This window comes from Apodemus sylvaticus, chromosome 11 (genome assembly GCF_947179515.1).
Source record: "Apodemus sylvaticus chromosome 11, mApoSyl1.1, whole genome shotgun sequence".
NCBI lineage: Eukaryota > Metazoa > Chordata > Mammalia > Rodentia > Muridae > Apodemus > Apodemus sylvaticus.
This window is the reverse complement of record NC_067482.1, coordinates 83,722,767-83,739,255: the sequence shown is the minus strand read 5'-3', so window position 1 is coordinate 83,739,255 and position 16,489 is coordinate 83,722,767. Positions and strand designations below refer to the sequence as shown.

The following is a 16,489-nucleotide window of genomic DNA, read 5'->3' as shown; positions in this document are numbered from 1 at the left end:
GGAAACCAGTCCTGACGTCATCCACATGTAGCTCCCACCTCACAAGGACTGTCTATACGGGAGAAAAGCCAAGCACTTGCCAAGGTTTCCCTAGAATCCCTGCAGCTCCTGACCTGAACTGACTGGAATCAGACTGAAGTGGGAATGAAAGCACAGCCAACCAGAGGTAAGGCAGCCTGAAGAAGAAAGTTTACTTAAGGACACGGAAGTTGTCGGAGACAAGAAACGCACGATGGATTTATCAGCTTGCGCTGGAAGTAACATATAGACCCTAAACGATGGAGACACCAGGAATTTTATGTCATTTCTTTTTTTTTAACCTGTCAGCAGAGTGATTTTGACAGTTGGTAAAGGAATAAAGAAAAACAAAAAGAAGGAAAAGCATCCAATATCCCAAGTTTCAACTCAGATAGCTCCTTGCCTCTGGGAGAACAAACCTCAGTATGGCAGATCTGCAAAGCTGGTGTTCTGAAGGCTGGCCTGTTGCTTTTTGATGGCTATAGCATCCCGCATAGTAGGCATTATCAAGGAGATCTTGATAAAGGAGTCAATAACCCCAATAACCCGTGAATGGCTGTATAACCCGGACCTGAGCAGAAACTAGAAGAAGGCAGGTCTAGAACATTCCAGAATCCAGGCTTTAGCCAACAGCCTATGATGACCTCTCTGAATGAGATGGGAAAGGGCTTAATTCCCACAAGCCATCCCACTAAAGTGCAGATGGGTATGGACTTCACCCCAGTGAGAGGCTTCTCTTCTTCTTGCCCTCTAGCCCTTTCCTCACCTTGTCTGAAAGCCAGATAGATCCCAGTGACCCAACTCCATGCCAGCCTTTCCCTTTCTCTGAGGGCCCAGCTAAGGCAGGGTTTCTAATCCACCTGTGTGGGACCGGTCAGTCTAATTGTCTTCAAACATTTGGGCTATCACTTATTAGCATCTTACAAAATGCAATAAAATAAAGTAGATGAGACGAATCAGAAACCAAACCATACGAAATACAAATTCAAAAATGTTAAGTGAAATTTCTCCAATGGTAGATCATTGTAGATTTGTTGATGTTGTGGGAAGTGACACAGGAATTCACCATGGTAACGACTGACGAAGCTCTCACCTTGGTGAGGTTCTCACAGTGACACAGGTGAAACGTAGACATGCCAACCCCAGAGAATCGGGGACTACTCATGTGCTGGTCCTTATATAAGCCCTAGAAGCCGCAATCTGCTCTCCATTTCTAAAATTATCATTGCAGAAATATTGTCTTCTAGCCTCAGAAATTAGGCAAGAAAAGAAAATAAGACTTTCAAATTAGAAAGTGCATCAGTCAGTTTTGGTTGTGATAAATTCCTTCACCAAAACAAACACAAAAAAAATCAAAAGAACACACACAAAAAATTAAAGGTGATGCCTTACTCACTGCTCTGTTGCTGTGAAGAAACATCATGACCAAGGCAACTCTTGTTTTTTAAAAGCAGCATTTGAGTGGGAGCTTGTTTACGGTTTCAGAGGTTAGAGCATTGTCATTATGGTTGGGAGCATGGCACCGGAGCAGTAGTTGAGAGCTACATCCTGATCTGCAGGCAGAGAGAGACACTGGGCCTGATGAGGGCTCTTAAACCCTTAAAACCCAACCCCAATGACACATGTCCTCCTACAAAGCCACACCTACTCTAACAAGGCCACTCCAACTACCCATCTTAAAATGTTCTGGATTCCCAAATGAAAGACACACATAGCCTTATATTTAATGTGCCTTAATCAGCTCAACTGTTGAGCCCTTCCAAACCTCCCCACGACTAACATACTCTCCTCTCTAATATTCCTGAATTATTACTTACTAAAATTTATATTCTATCCTTGCCGCCCAGACCCAGGCCCGCAGCCCTCCTGGGCCATGATCCCTGACTCTTACATGTTGGCTGTCTCTCTGTCCTGCACTTCTCGGGCCTGATCTTTCTGCTTTTTCTGGTTCATCTTTGGTGGTTCTTCTTTTTCCCTCCTCGGTCAGTCTCCTTGCCTGCAAATCCTAAAGTCCCATCTCTGTCTCCCTGCCAGCTGTCTTACATGTGCAATTTACCCAGTTAACATGATACAAGCATTAAGTCAAATCCATAACATTTCTCCCTTCTTGTCCTTTAAAAAGGTTCTTTCTCTCAGATATTCTTTTTTAAAAACCTTTATTGGATATTTTCTTTCTTTATATCTCAAATGTTATTCCTTTTCCCGGTCTGCCACCCCCTATTCCCTCCCCCTTCCCTCTTCTATAAGGGTGTTCCTCCACCCACTTACCCACTCCCACCTGCCTGCCCTCAATTCCCCTACAGTGGGGGATCTATCAAATCTTCATAGGACCAAGGACCTCTCCTCCCGTTGATGCCTGACAAGGCCATCATCTTCTGCTACAAATGCAGCTGGAGCCATGTGTACTTCTTGGCTGGTGGCTTAGTCCCTGGGAGGGGTCTGGTTGGTTGATATTGTTGTTCTTCCTATGGGGTTGCAAATCCCTTCAGTTCCTTCAGTCCTTTCTCTAACTCCTCCATTGGGGACCCAGCATTCAGTGCAATGGTTGACTGCAAGCATCGCCTCTGTATTTATAAGGCTCTGGCAGGGCCTCTCAGGAGAAAGCTATATCAGGTTCCTTTCAGCAAGCATTTCTTGGTATCCACCATAGTGTCAGGTTTTGGTGACTGTATATGGGATGAATCCCAAGGTAGGACAGTTTCTGGATGGCCTTTCCTTCAGTCTCTGCTCTACACTTTGATTCCATATTTGCTCCCATGAGAATTTTGTTCCCCTCAGATATACATTGTATTCCTTCCTTTTGAATCTTTTATTATTTGCTTTTCTGCATTACTGAATTGTTTCTGAACCACCCCACCCCACCAACAGAGGGAAGACCCAGGCAATTGAGAATGGTTGGTTATTCCAGGGAGGGCAGCCGTGTCCTTAGTGGGTGTAGCGTACAGCCAGAGCTGGAGAGGTCAGGCCTGCCCTGGCTGTCTACAAACGTAAGCTGATTGGCTTTGGTAACTCACCCAACCTACATGCACCAGTCTTTGTCTTTATAAACACTAACACTGCTGACTGGCGTGATGCCGGCATGACTACTGCTTTCTGCTTTCACTCAGAAGAGCTTAGCCTGGCTGCCTTCCTCAAGCAGACAATGAACATGGCAGCCCTGATGCCCACCAAGAGAGGAGTGAATAGGTGAGTCACGGCAACTTCAGTCAGGAAGCTGTGCTCCCTCTGTAAGGCTAACCTCAGCCCTGAAAGAGAAGCAGACTTCACACAAAGCAGAAAAAAAGACCCTATCAGGGTAGAAACAACAGCTTCAAAAGACAAAGGGCATAGTTTCCAAATGCATGAAGACTGGACACAGAGGAGAAAATAATCCATTGAGAACCCTTACCTCTAAACCCCAGCACCCAGCCAGACTTCGATAGTCACGTGTGGTTAACAGCCGCCAAGCAAGCGTGCTACAAGCATGTGTGTGCCATCTGTTGGATCCTATCTTAAAAACAAAACAAATGAGTTTAAGTTAATTGAGTGGCTTCCTCTCTCTGTCCTTCTGGAAGTGTTCATGAAAGGATGGAGATGCAAGAAAACTACCCTAGGTCACACACAGCCGCGTCTGCTGCCCCCTCAGTAGGCACCTGGGAAGGGAGATGCCCAGTCTGAGTGGAAGTAGCTGAGAGGCAGAGGAAGCTAAAACCCCAAAGGCATCTACTTTCCACCAGCCTGTGAGGCCCCGGATGTTGGACTAACATGCCTCCTTTATTCCCTTGTGTAAGACACATGCAGTTTTACTTCCTCTGAATAAATCACAGGCGGCCCTGAACCCTTCCCCTTCTAGGCTAGAGGAAAACTCAGTCCCATGGTCCTGGTTTTCCCCCACCCTACTGCTTTTTACTAAGGCTCTTGGTGGTTTCCAGACCTTGATGATAACAAATGTGTATAGAAAAAAGAAAATAAGAAGAATAAGAATAAATTACCATGAAGCAGTAACACCCACATAACTGCCTCCCAAGTCCAGAAAAAAATCAGCGGTCATCCAGTACCACCCCACAGCCCTCCCCAGTGTCTGACCCTCTCAGTCCCCACATTTGAGCACTGTCTTGACCCCTCAGCTCTCCCCCATTAGACAGGAGCTACCTTGGTACATTGGATCAGTGGGTACCCTCCTCAGCCCACTGCCCTGACAGCAGAACACCATCCCAAGAAATGACGGAAAATGAGTCTCCCATACCCTTCTGAATACCAAAGTGGCTCTTGAGACCACACAGTTCCCTCCCTCAAATCTGTGGTTGAGGACAGAAGCCCTGCCCCAGCATCTGGAGAGTTGCACTTCACCCTTGAAGGGAAAATCCCCAGTTCCCCAGCCTGGAGTTCCTACCCGCAAACACCCTGAGGACAGGGCGGGATTCCTGTGGGAACCTCCAGGGTCCTACAAGTTTACTCTCCTATAATTTCCAGTGCCCATGTCTATTTTAGGCTCCCGCTACTCAGAATGTGGAAGTGCAAATGCTGTTTCAGGGTCTAACAGATGACATGGGCCACAAGCCTGGCCAGCCACGCTGAGGGCATGCGTGGCTAATTTTTTATTGTCGTTTTTTTATTTCATTCCATTTTTTTTTAATCTTTATTATTTGGGAAGGCGGGGTAGGTGTCAGAGATGGAACCCAGAGACTTTGTTTATGGTAAGCAAGAGGTTTATTTGGTTTTTTTTGGGAGGGGGGGTTATTTTTTTGGTTTGGTTTGGTTTTTTGGTTGTTTGTTTGTTTGTTTGTTTGTTTTGCGGTGGGGTTTGGGGGTTTTTTTTTTTTTTTTTTTTTTGGATTTGGTTTTTTTCAAGACAGGGTTTCTCTGTATAGCCCTGGCTGTCCTGGAACTCACTCTGTAGACCAGACTGGCCTCGAACTCAGAAATCTGCCTGCCTCTGCCTCCCAGAGTACTGGGATTACAGGCATGCGCCACCACCACCTGGCTTAAGCAAGAGTTAAACTACAAAACTATACCCCTATCCTTTGGCTTATTTTTAATGATTCATTTTTATTTTATGTGCACTGGTGTTTTGCTGACACGTGTGTCTGTGTGCAGATGTTGGATTGCTGCGAGCTACTCTATGGGTGCTGAAAACTGGGTCTCTGGAAAAGCATTCAGTGCTCTTAGCTGCTGAACTGCCTCTCCAGTCCCAAGCTTGCTTGCAGTTAGTTAGTTAGTTAGTTAGTTAGATTTTTTTTTCCAAGACAGAGTTTCTCTGTGTAGCCTAGTTCTTTAGGATCTTGCTTTGTAGATCAGGCTGGCCTCGAACTCAGAGATCCTCCTCCTGCCTCTGCCTCCTGAGTGCATATATCACCACCACCTGAATCAAGTATTGTTGTCTTTTTTTTTTTTAAGATTTATTTATGTAAGGTATGTGGGTACACTGTCACTCTCTTCAGACACACCAGAAGAGGGCATCAGATCTCATGACAGATGGTTGTGAGCCACCATGTGATTGCTGGGATTTGAACTCAGGACCTCTGGAAGAGCAGTCAGTGCTCTTAACCACTGAGCCATCTCTCCAGCTCGTCAAGCTTATTTTTAAATAAATTACGGAATTGATTTTTAAAATCCTATGTCTTCATTTGACTTGTTCTATTTCACTAAATGTAAACAATATGCCTAACAGTTAACAGTTTTCAACCAAGGGAGAGCTCACTGCAATAAGGAATGTAGCTGGAAGGCTAGAAAGGGCAGTGACCTCCCCCTCCCCTCCCCCAAACCTGGACACTGTAATACTTTGATATACTCCCTTTCCTGTAATTCATTCAATCCGGTGATTTGATTTCAAAAACTTCCAACTGTTACCCAAATACTGCTCTAATTTGTATTGGATGCCAATGGTCTCTTTGTTAGGATTCTGTCTAAACTCCACCCCACCGTTACCTGGCAACAGCCAGGTATGCCTGGCCTACTATAAAAGGGGATGCTCAGTCCTCCTCTCTCTCTTACATCTCTTACATCTCTTATTCTCTCTCTCTCAGCCTCTCTCTTGCCCCTCTTGAGCTCTCCTCCCCTCCCCCCTCTCTCCACGAGGTCATGGCCGGCCTCTGCTTCTCTACTCTCTCCCTCTCTCTGCCTTTCTCCTCCTCTACTACCCCTTAACTCCCATCCCATGCCCTGAATGAACTCTATTCTATACTATACCATACCAGTGTGTGTCTGGTCCCTCACAGGGGAAGGGATGCCTCGGCATGGGCCCGCTGAGCCACTCCCTTCTCCCACACCGCCACAGAACATATTCTCACTCCTCTTTCTCTTTTTATGATCACAACACTTTTAAGTGCAAGTCCCTTGAAAATACACAAAGTACTCTTAAGTAACTATAGAACAGAGGGAGCAGCCTGATGGGTGACTCCTCATGGAGATCCTCCGCAGGGTCGGTTCCCATGCTCTGTGCCAGACTTCTGAGGCAGAGGAGCCAGAGGTCCTTGGGTAGGAGAGGAGGGATCCCGACTCCCAGCTGATAGCTAAACCAAGCTATCAGAGCCTCTCTGGTAAATCTAGGCTCCTCCCCTAGAATCCGGAGCCTGGAGCCTGGGAGACAGATAGGAACACTGGGGCAGGGCATGCACCCTGTGGGCTCAAGTTCAGAGCAGCAGGGGTGTAGAAGAGATAGTGTGTGGGATGAGAGCTATAAAGGTAGAAACAGGGCAAGCAACCCGAGCAAATGAGTCGTTCTCTGCGGACCCCGACCTGCTTGGCTTTCCCAGTTCAACTGGGAACTAGCTGGCTCAGTGTTCAGATAAAATCACAAGCACACTGAGCTCCAAAACCCTCAGACTCCCACGGCCGCCCTTTTAAGCCTCTGAATTCACTGGGAACTGGACAGGAAAAGATGATCACACTTTACATTTCAATTGCAGGATCTTTAAGCTTGACAAAAGCCAACTGGCGGGAAAGAAATATGTAGCCAGGAGAATGAGAATGAGTGTTTGTGAAGAAATGTAAGCTTGTTTAGAATAGACTGTGGCTAGGGCCGTGTGTGTGTGTGTGTGTGTGTGTGTGTGTGTGTGTGTGTCTGTGTGTGTCTGTGTGTGTGTGTGTCTGTGTGTGTTCCTAGATTTCTAGAGACAAGGTCACACCGAAGCTGGTCTTGAACTCACATGCTCTTATTTCTGCCTCCCCAGAGCAAAGATTACACACAGTGAAAAGTGCTGTTTTACCACTCTGTCCATGAGCAAATTGAATCTCAGAGATTTAAAATGACTCCCTCTGGCCAGAGAAGTAAGTATTTGGGCTGGATTGTGGACCTGGCATTCTGGCATCACACACACACACACACACACACACACACACTCTGCTACATTCCTGGCAAACACACCCTACTGCCCATCTTTTCCTTCTGTCCACTCTGGGGTTCTGCCCAGTGCTTCACTCCTGACAGGAAAGTGCCTGGAACTCACTCTGTAGACCAGGCTGGCCTTGAACTCAGAAATCCTGATCCCACAGCATCTTTCCAAGCCCTCTGACTTCTGAGCCAAGCTACCTGGACAGCCGCACCCAGGACATTATACAATCTCTTAAAATTAAGATTAAACCAGGTATGATGGTTCCAGACCTGTAATTTCGGCATCTTGAAGCAGTAAGATCATGGGTTCTAGACCAGCCTGGACAATTTAGGGAACTCTCGTCTCAAAATAACTTGAGGCCGAGCAGTGGTGGCTCATGCCTTTAATCCCAGCACTTGGGAGGCAGAGGCAGGAGGATTTCTATACAGAAAAACCCTGTCTCAATAATAATAATAATAATAATAATAATAATAATAATAATGAAAGGAAAAAAGAAAAAGACACAACTGAAACATTCTTTTAAAATAAATAAATAAATACATTTGAAAGGAGGGATGTGAGGACTGTCCCAGGAAATGCTGCAGTGGTAGAAGGCTTGTCTGCCTTGGCCCTGCATTTGCTAGAGAGAGCGAGCCTCAGATTTCTTCCCAAACCTTGGCTTCAGAGCCTCTTGCCACAGAGGCCAAGGGATAGCATAGGATGCACACTCAGACTTGTCCCACGTATGTGTGGAATGTTTTAGATGACTCACTGTTTGTTTTTAAAAAAACATTTGTGAATTGGTCATTTAGACCATAATTCATATGGGTTTATTTTGAGGTTTTGTGTCGAAATGGGTGGATGATGGCTAGAGTTACCCTGAGAAAAGTTGCAAACATTTGGATATGATAGCCTGTGGCTGTCTTTAGGGACATTTTGAGGGGGCTGGTAAAAGGAGCAGAGGTCATTCCCTGACAAGTCACAGAGACACTGGCTGCTCTTGGTCCCCTGTGGAGGAAGAACAGTTAGAGGGAGGGGACTGTCCTGTGGCCTGACCCAACCACACAGAGATGTTTATTATCATGCAAGTGGCCTGAGGAATCGAGTTTCTCATGCGGTGGTAAGTGGGACCAGCTAGCCATGCCTTCTCCTGCCCATGTGTAAAGTTGTTCTCAAAAATGATTTAAAAAAAAAACCTTCATGGTAACCCAGCAGGGTCTTCCTAAAGTAAGCAACTGATCCTTGCGTGCTGCTAGGGAGCTGGTCCAATCATTGGCCTTGCACAGTCCCAGGTCAATAGTTGGAAGACTTGTTCCCAGTGTGGGCCCTTGGAGCGAGGTGAGTTATGATATCTTGACACTGTTGTCCTGATAAAGGGCCTCGTGAAGGGCTAGTCAGTGGGATGCAGGTGATGAGGTGAACCACCCTGGAGAAGGCAGAACCAAATGAAGATTTAAGTTCCCCCCTGGCAGTTTCCAGCAACCACAGTTTCTTAGAAGACTTTGCCATCACAGACAGATTATTCTATACATTGCTTCCCAAGGTTAGGAGCTGAACCCATCTGTGTGGGCTGGATCATCAATTCAATCTGTAGACAAAGCACTGCCTGAGAGACCCAGTGTCTGGCTTGGGTACGGGATGAGGCTAAGGGGCCCCTCCTACCTCACAGTGACCAGCATCAGCGGAGGCTGAGGGCAGGTGGCATTTCTTCTGGCCTTTCAGCAGATCAGTGCTCTGAGACATTTCTAACAGCCCACTGGCAGATATTTTAGACCAGGCACACAGGTCAGCATTTTACAAAGTTTTCTCACTCCAGAAATAATTTCATTTTCATTTCCTGGCCTGTGAAGAAAAGATGTGTTTTCCTGATTTCTTTCGAAATCACTTTTCTCATGATCACAGACTTCCCTGAATGTACTCCCAAGGTAACAGGCAATCGTCAGATATGGGTACTTGTGTTTCTTTGAACCTCAGAACGACCTCTCAGAGAACGTATGTGGAAGAATGTTGGCATGAGAGCCCGCGTGCCTCCTGCGGTTTGGTTTGCTGAAATCTCTCTGAAACATTAAACCCGCACATCCGTCTGGGTCAGGGAGGAACACAGGACTGAGTCCCACCCAGTGAGTCTACGACATTTCCATAGCTTGGACCTCTGTGGGTTTGCCTGGGAAGTTACGATCTGTAGTCATTTCGGGTGGCAGTGGTTTGTTTTTTTTGTTTTGTGTTGTTCTGCCCTTGGCTGCTTCATAATCCAAAAACACAGCAGCCTTTCTTCAGTTTAATGAGGAATGATTATGGAGCCAATGGGGACCCTCTAATTTACAAACATCCACGGAATGAACAAGGTTTTAGAAACTAAAATAGGCTGGCCGATGGAGGCCAATAAAATAAGGACATTTCCTCCCCTTCCTTTCTTTTGCCTCCCAAAAACCTTCTCAGGCTGGCACACCCCAGATCCTGGGAAGGGACAACTGTGTGTGTAAGGGAGTAATCTTTCTTTTGTCTCTTCCTTTTCTATGACAAGATCTCGTGCAGCCCAGGCTGACCTCAAACTTGTTCCGTAGCTAAGGACGCTGATGTCCTTCTGACCCTCCTGCCTCTACCTCCTGACCTGCTGGTATCACAGAGTGCATACACCTAAACTATAGTGTTGTGGATCAAGCCTTGGGCTTTGTGAATTCAAGGCAAGCACTGTCAACTGAACTACATTCTGGTTCCCCAACTTCTGTCTTGATGATGAGGAAAAGATAAGATTCTTTGAGGGAAAACAAACAAACAGAAGATTCAAGGGTTTTAGAGCATGGATCCACAGGCCAACGTAAAGCACATCAGAAGTTTGGTCTGAAATGCCCAACTCAGAAGCTCCCAGGTGGTTCTATTTGTTTGTTTATTTGTTTGTTTGTCTGTTTTTCTTGCCCTCCATCCACAGTGCTCAGACCCAATGACATGGCACATTTTCAGTGAGTATTGAAATAATCATTGATCAGTGATTACTTCACCTCTCACTTCATCCTGCTATGGCTCTCATAACACACTCAAGTCAGTTGTGAGCACACACAAACCTGGAGTCCTCCTTGGTACACATTGCTCCTTTCTGTAACAGAGATGTTTTAATAGCCTGTTTCCGGTTCCACGTGATAGCAAAGACCCGGGTTAGCCAGGGCATCTGATGGAGCAGCACAGACAAACGGGAGAGGAGCAAAGCGGAGTGTGGAGGACTCTCGCTGAGGCCACTGATAGGAAGCAGCTGTATGGGGTGTGAACTCCCGTCTGCTGACATTCCTGACTAGGAAAGAGACATGGGCAGCGCGGCTTCTGGCTGCTGTCAATTGTGGAGTTATGGAGCTCTCTCTGGACTAGTGGGGCTTTGCCTCTTGCACCTCCCAAGAGACTGGTTGATCTAGAGCACCATAATACTGCCTGAGGCAAAGCCACATTAGCCCACAGACAGCTCCTGGGTGGTTCAAAACCACATTCCAACCAGTGCATAGGTCTGCAGCCAAGCAAACAAAAGACAGCCTCCTGGGGACCCTCTGAAGGTTGCCAAACTCCGTCCCCGCTGTGTTCTCAGATGCACTGTCCTCGGCCAAGGGACTCATGGGACGAGTACAGACATGGGCTCATGAAGAGCACAAGACTGATTCTTCATAGCTTCCTGGTATTATGGTAGCCTGCACTCTGTGGTACCTCTTCAGTCTGGCTTGAATGGTTGGACATACATCTTGAGGGTTAGTTCCTGTTCCTCTAATGTTATTCCCAGGGGGAGATCATGAGTGGTGGCTTCCAATCAGCTGTTATGAAGGGACTGCCAGCACAGGAGTGAAGGAGGGGCCCTAGTGTTTGTATGGACAGCACAGACCACGCCAAACCCCTCCGGGAGAGGAGTGTTCCAAGATTCCAAAGCTTAGCCTGGGAGTTAGGAATGATGTGGGAAAGTTTGGGAATTACATTTAAACTCAAGACATCTTTACAGCCAAGTGGAGAGGCCCTAAAAGCCCTGTGAGTAGAGCCTTTTATCTTCAATCTGAGAAAACCAGGAAATAGCCTCCCACCCAGATCACTAACTGAACATCATTATGCCCCCCCTCCGCACCGACCCTCACACCCACCGGAAGTCAGGCTGCTCTTGTGCCTCCTGTGGATGGCAGATCTGACCAGAGCAACAGCTTTATCTCGATGTTTATGGAAACTTAGCACCTCAGATCCCTCCTTAGGGCTCTTGAATTTGAATTTGCAGTTTCAAGAAGTCAAGTTCCAAAAGGCCCGCCTCGTAGAACACAGAGGTTTAGACAGAGATGCTGCCAGCTTGAGGCCTGGAGAGCCAGGCTTTACCCACACACATTGGACACTGTAACTGCTCTCAGTCTGAGTCTTACTTTCTAATTATGCAGTGACATCTGTGATCCTTATCACAGCAATAGCAGAAACAAAACTCAAAAACAGGCATGCGTATGAAATGAAGTAACAAGACTTTAAATTAGGAAGCCCTGGGCCCTTTTTTCCATGTAGAACGAAGAGACTGCCTGAAATGACTTTAGAAGACTCATAACACTCAAAGCTCTGTAGGAGACAAGTAAATGTCCAGTCAAGCCAGAGCCACACTGAGGGCATGTTAACCTCTCCTGTGCTACCCCCTCCCTGGTATGACGTGGTAGAAGAAAGCCCACAGATCAGCTTCCACTTCCACCCTTCAAACCAGAGGGAGAGAGAAGTTTCTGTGTGCTATTTTCTGACGTGTCCGAAGGTCCTGAAGAGCTGGTCTCTTTCACCTCTCTCTATGCTCAGACAGAGAAAAGGGGTAGCTCAGATTCCATATTGAAAGGGCAACACACACCTGCAGGTGTGTATGTGGTGGGGGAGGGTATGGGCAAATGAATAAATCAGATTAAGGCCCCGAGATGGCTTACAAAATTCAGATATTTAAAAGCAGCTGCATATATAGGGAGAGGAAAAAAATCTTAGACTAGTTTAGGAATCTTCTTCTTCTTCTTCTTCTTTTTTTTTTTTTTTCCGAGACAGGGTTTTTCTGTATAGCCCTGGCTATCCTGGAACTCACTCTGTAGACCAGGTTGGCCTCGAGCTCAGAAATCCACCTGCCTCTGCCTCCCAGAGTGCTGGGATTACAGGCGTGCCCCACCACTGCCCAGCTAGTTTATAGAAATCTTAGAATAGCTTATGATTTAGCTGATCTCAAAGCTCAGACCTTGCCCTGTTCATTAGCAAAAGACTTCCCGTGCTGGGCAGTGGTGGCACAAGCCTTTAATCCCAGCACTTGGGAGGCAGACACAGACGGATTTCTGAATTTGAGGCCAGCCTGGTCTACAGAATGAGTTCCAGGACAGCTAGGGCTACACAGAGAAACCCTGTCTCGGAAAAAAAAAAAAATCAAATCAAATCAAAACAAAACAAACAAAGATTTCCCAGTCTGCAAAACCACATAGCAGCTTGCTGTAACTCAGATATCAGATTGAGTCCTAGATAAGAGGACTTAAACGAGTGTCTTGAATGTGCGGGAAGAGTTAAAGGAAAACACAGAACAATGAGCAAAGGAAAATCACAGAAGAGTGTGGACAACATTGGAACAGAGAAGGAAACCCCACAAGATGAAAGGAAGTGAAATAGAATCCCTGGTGCTGAAGGATATTCAACTGTGGAGTCAAACGTGATTTAAAAAAAAAAAGTCTGCAGAACCTGAAAACAGGCCACTTGGATCCCCTCTGAGGCACAGGGGACATCACCAAACAGCTGAAAAGGAGACAAATGCATGCCTGTAATCCTGACATTAGGGGGTGAAGATGAAAGAATCAGGGGTTCAAGGTCACCTGAGACCCTGTCTCAATCAAACCAAGAACAAAAGGCAAATTCATGAAAAATCTTCTCGCAGGAACTCAAGCTATGAAGACGGACTGTACTGCATCCATAGACTCCCATGCAGGGGCCAGACCTGTAAAGAGCAACGTCTTTGTGTGCAACTGAGGCTCAGTTGCTATCAACTTAAAATGGGTTGTTTGAGCCTAATATAATAATATAATATAATATAATATAATATAATATAATATAATATAATATAATATAACATAATATTCCAGAGGAGCTTGGATTTGGTTTTTTCAAGACAGGGTTTCTCTGTATCGCCCTGGCTGTCCTGGAATTCACTCTGTAGACCAGGCTGGCCTTGAACTCAGAAATCCGCCTGCCTCTGCCTCCCAGAGTGCTGGGATTACAGGCGTGCGCCACCACTGCCCGGCTGCAGAGGAGCTTATAAACAAACTAGGAAAGGAAATACCAGGAAATGAGAAAGATTTCAAAATGTATTCACACCAAAATCAATTAACCAACCATGCTAGCAAACAACCCCAGAATGAGAGAAAGGAGGGAGTAAAATGTTACAAGTCGGGAAAACAAATCACAGAGTATCAACACTAAAGCCTTCCCTACCAACGACTAATCTTATGAACAGGACTAAACTGTCCATCACGGGGCAATGTGCTGGGTTTTGTTGTCACCTTGAGACACCATGGAGCCTCTCCCGAGGAGAGAGAGCACACTTGAAGAATTGCCTAGATGACACTGGCCGGCCGTGGAAGACCGGCTTGTTCACCGATGCATGGGTGGCCCACAGTGACAGCAGCACGCAAGGCAGGTGAATCTGAGCCGCGTCAGAAAGATAAGCAGGCATGAGCCAGTAAGCAGCCTTCTTCTATGACTTCTCCTCCAGGTTCCAGCCTTGAATTCCTGCCTCCACTTCCTGCAGAACAGGAGTGTCACCTGGAAGTGTGGCTGAAATATGCCCCCACCTCCACTAAGTTGTTTGTGGTCACAGGGTGCTCATCCCAGCGACAGAAAAGCAAACTACAACAAGCATCCATCCACAAATGCAGTAAAACAAAGTGAATACCACAGGAAACAAAGAACAGAACACATGTTACCAACCGTCAACTAACCAGCCAGTCTGGGCATGGTGGGACACACCTTTAGTCCCAGCACCCAGGAGGCAGAGGTAGGCAGATCTCCAAAAGTTTTAGGTCAACCCAGTCTACAAAGCAAGTTCCAGGCCAACCAGAGCTACATAGTGAAAACCCTATCTCAAGAAAATAAAACCAGCCAGGTTGATGATGGTGCATGCCTTTAATCCCAGCACTTGGGAGGCAGAGGCAGGTAGATTTCTGAGTTCGAGGCCAGCCTGGTCTACAGAGTGAGTTCCAAGACAGCCAGGACTACACAGAGAAACCCTGTCTCGAAGAAAAAAAAAAAAGAAAAGAAAAGAAAACCATCTTTCTCCACATCCTCGCCAACACCTGCTGTCTCCTGAGTTTTTAATCTTAGCCATTCTGACTGGTGTGAGATGAAATCTCAGGGTTGTTTTGATTTGCATTTCCCTAATTACTAATGATGTTGAACATTTCCTAAGGTGCTTCTCAGCCATCCGAAGTTCTTTAGGTGAAAATTCTTTGTTTAGCTCTGTGCCCTATTTTTAATAGGGTTATTTGGTTTTCTGGGGTCTAATTTCTTGAGTTCCATATATATACTGGATATTAGCCCTGTGTTGGATATAGGGTCTTTTCCCAATTTGTTGGTTGCCGTTTTGTCCTTTTGACGGTGTCCTTTGCCTTACAGAAACTTTGTAATTTTATGAGGTGGTGGGATTGCAAGCTGGTACAACCACTCTGGAAATCAGTCTGGCAGTTCCTCAGAAAACTGGGCACAACACTTCCGAAGGACCCTGCTATACCACTCCTGGGCATATACCCAGAGGATTCCCTGGCATGCAATAAGGACACATGCTCCACTATGTTCATAGCAGCCTTATTTATAATAGTCAGAAACTGGAAAGAACCCAGATGTCCCTCAATGGAGGAATGGATACACAAAATGTGGTATACTTACACAATGGAATACTACTCAGCAATAAAAAACAATGAATTCATGAAATTCATAGGCAAATGGTTGGAACTGGAAAATAGCATACTAAGTGAGGTAACTCATTTACAAAAGAACACACATGGAATGCAGTCACTGATAAGTGGATATTAGCCCAGAAGCTCAGAATACCCAAAACACAACCCACACATCAAGTCATTCCCAAGAAGTAGGAAGGAGAGGGCCCGGGTCCAGGAAAGGCTTGATGCAGCATTGTAGGGGATTACCAGGACAGAGGAGTGGGACGGGGTTGATTGGGGAACTGGTAGAGGGGAGAGGACTTATGGGACTTAGGGAGAGGGGGAAAGGGAAAATCATTTGGAATGTAAACAAAGAATATAGAAAAAAAAAAGAAAGAAAGAAAAGAAAACCAGGGGCTGAAGAGAGGATTTGGTGCTTAGAAACACACATTGCTCTTCCAGAGGACCTGAGTCCATGCCCAGCATTCACATCAAACAGCTCCAGGCAAGTGCGCGCAAGCAAGCAAGCACGCAGGCACGCACGCGCGCGCGCGCGCGCACACACACACACACACACACACTATTTATATGCTAAAGGAAATGCATGGATTTGAAGAGAAATCATAGATATTCCACACAAGGATTCAACAAAAGGCAGGCCATAGCTAATACCTAATGATACCTAACGAGTTGGTCAGTAAATCAGAGTATTTGAAAAAGACAAAGCAGAACTTTGTTTACTCATTAAAGAATTAGTTCAACAAAAAGACAGTGACAAAGAGATTCAAGGAGTCTCAGAGAGCCAACACGCAAGAACAATGCCCCAACAAAAGAACAGGAAGTCAATGCAGAGCCGGGATTACACTTGCCTACAATACCAGCCTAGGGAGGCTGATGCAGAAGGACTGCAGTAAGTTTGAGGCTAGCCTGGGCTACATAATAAGTTCTAGGTAAGCCTTGGCTACAGAGTGAGACTGTCTCAAAAAATAAAACCAACAAAAAAAGAAAGGAAGACGTGAAGGGGGAGGGAGGAAGAGAGACAGAGAAGGGGGCAGCAGGGACCAGACGGAGGGAGGCAGAGGGGAAAGAGAAATGATTTTAGCACATTGTACATTAATTGTGCCTGACAGACACATGTGGAACAACCCACCCACCAAGAGAAGAGTTTGTTTCTCAAGTCCTCTTAGAATATTTGCTAGACCACAAAGCAAATCTTAATCAATTTAAGATTTTAATCGGACAAAAATTAATTCCAAATAGATCAAAGGCCTAATTGTAAAAATAAAAACTATTAAGCTC

At 45.9% G+C, this 16,489-nt stretch overlaps 1 long non-coding RNA gene across 3 annotated transcripts in view; it reads right to left on the bottom strand.

Moving 5' to 3' along the window:
* Window positions 1-9,057, bottom strand: part of LOC127696598 (uncharacterized) — a 39,022-nt gene extending 29,965 nt beyond the window's left edge. Inside the window, exons 1-2 of one of the 3 annotated variants that reach the window (XR_007980267.1) lie at window positions 3,607-3,662; window positions 3,407-3,504 (exon numbers count right to left, since the gene is read on the bottom strand). This is a non-coding gene — a long non-coding RNA (uncharacterized LOC127696598). The other 2 variants (XR_007980265.1, XR_007980266.1) reach the window with 2 other exon arrangements.
* Window positions 9,058-16,489: the final 7,432 nt, after the last annotated feature.